Genomic DNA, 2,619 nt, shown 5'->3' on the forward strand with positions numbered 1-2,619 from the left:
CATGGCCCCAGGGGTTTCTGCTGTAGTCGTCCCGGCCTGGGGTGTAACAGAGCGAGCATGACGTGAGAACGGTGCGGGGGTTCCAGCCTACGTTGGAGCCGGCCCGCCATATTAAGTCCTTGTCCTCTGTCCTTTTCTGAGACACCCCTTCTCTCTGGGCTGACAATCATGGCCACGCCTCTGGTTACACAGAACGACTCACTGTGGGAGAAGAAAGGGCGAACTTTGTCATCTAGCCTTGGAAAGTGGCACGTGCAGAGTCTTTCGTGTGTGCCTGCAAGACACTTCAAAGTCACTCTGCGGCCACGACACAAAGAGAGGACGGGCTTCACAATGCCTCCCTCCGCGTTTCATCCACCAATGTCACTTTCGAGACTTTATGTCACCCAGGCACCTCGAGGTTTAGGGGAAATAAAGGAGGTCCTTCAGTCTTATTTCTGCCTCAGAATTGTCGGTAACCTTTGTCCAAGGGTTTTTAAGGTGGAGTATCTGTGTGTTCTCTACCTAGAGAGCTAAACTTTCTAAAACCTCCTCTCTTCATCTCTGTGAAACTAAATAGCTCATGCTGGAAAGGCTGGGGCTTCCTTAGCTGAGAACTGAAATGCTATTCTCTTTATGCTCATGTTTATTTCCGGGCAGTGAGCTTGGTTAAGCAAGAGAAAATAAAAACTTTGGATGAAATATGTTATTTATAGTGAATGCAAAGCATCATTATTATCAATTCTTGTTACAAAATCCACAGGGAAAAAAAATCCTTTTTGTTATTTAAATATGGCACAGATACATTGAGAAATAGTACAGATGTTAGCTCACAGCCTCTCAGCTGCATCCTGGAGAACCATTATTATGTTTCATTCTTATTTGGAATTACTTGTATAGGCTCTGTATTTCTGGATGAAATTCAAATCAGGGAACACCAGTGAATTGAGATGATTGATTATACACACACACACACACATACATACATATATACACACACATACATACATACATAATTTTGGAATTGGAATAGCAATAGAGATACTTACCTCTCAGAGAAAAATCCAGCAAACTTATTGCCGTGTGAGTGGGCTTGATGTATAATGCTTATTACTTAACTAGATATGCCAAAATTGCACATAATTTGTTTCAGAGGTGAACCGACCTAGCCTTCGACCGGTATCTAAATTTGTTTTGAAAATATCTGTGTCATTTTTGAAAATCCGAAATGTGAATATCCCGATCTTTGAAATATCTGGCTTCAAGCCGTAGGCGTTGAAAGGAAGCCCGCGCTGGCATTATTCCTCCCGGGCCTGTGTTTGGTGCTCTTGCATAACTCCTGTCTTCTTTGTCTAGGTCTCATTGATGGGAGGCTTTATCTGCAATGTGAGGACAGAGGGTAGTAGTATGTACTTCGTGAGCTCTTTGAATGCAGGTGGCACGCGCATGTGTGTGATGGGGACATGTTCGTGGCTTCTCTCCCATTTTTGACTGGTGTAGAGCCAGTGACCTAGTCTGACCCTGTCATTTTGGAGATGAAATCAAGGCGAAGGGAGACTAGCTGATTCTCTGTGGACCAGGGAGTTATAGCAGGTGACCCCAGGCATCGAATCTAAGTTTCCCGTTTTGCCGAGTCCATATCCTAATTGTTGTCACAACACAGCCATTGGCTGTCCCCCTCCTCTATAATAAAATAGGATTGTCTTGATCATCTTCTTAATTTTTCTTCTGTCCCAGCCTCAGCATGTGGACTTTTTTCAAGCCTGGGTTAAAGGCCTTAAACTCCCGACTCTGCTTCACTTAGATCTCCAAATCAGCTTTCTCCTTTTCCCTCAGCCCCGATTCACCTGGATGAGTCTAGTCTCATCCTGTCACCTGTCAACAAAAGGCCGGTTATGAAGGTTTTCCAGGATAGCAGCTGCAATTCACTCTTCACAATAATCACATCTAAGGGGAAAATGGATTGTCAGCTTCAGGGCTATATCCAATATTACTTTACATCATGGCCACTGGCCCTTCCATCTCAAAATGCATCAGGCAGTGCCTAAGTCAGCTGATGGAATACATTAAAAAGTGACAAAAAATACTCTCGAATAGAACAAATCCTTACTGACCACCTTCTGTGTATTAAGCGCTATACTTGGTGGCACAGGACGTAGAAAAAAGGGTAAGATACAGTCACGCTCCCTTACAGTCCCAGGAAGCCGAAAAAAATGCCCTTGAAAAAGAAAGATAATATCCACAGGGAGACCACATTTAAGAATCACGTGGTCAGAGGAGGAAAGTGAGGTCTGGAAAAGCCTTCTGGGAAAAATCTCAAACTAGATGTTGAAGAATGAGTATCGCGTTCGGGGGTGGGTGGAGGCGGTGAGGTGCGTTTGGACCAGTGTCATCGTGGGTCGCTCTGGAAGCGCACGCACGTCACACGGCCACTCCAGACGCGTTCGTGGGCTCCGCCCGTCGTCGCGCATCTCGTTTCTCTCACCGAGAGAAAGCGCTGAGAAACTCACGCATCGTTGTACGCTCAAGTATCACAGGCCTGTTTGACTGCGACGGAACCTGTGTGCTCTGTCGCTTCAGAGTTCCGGCCACGTGGCACTCGCACGAGCGTCCCTGTGTTGGGCCCTAACGGGCAGGTGA

Source organism: Pteropus vampyrus, unplaced genomic scaffold (assembly GCF_000151845.1).
Source record: "Pteropus vampyrus isolate Shadow unplaced genomic scaffold, Pvam_2.0 Scaffold100, whole genome shotgun sequence".
Classification (NCBI taxonomy): Eukaryota; Metazoa; Chordata; class Mammalia; order Chiroptera; family Pteropodidae; genus Pteropus; species Pteropus vampyrus.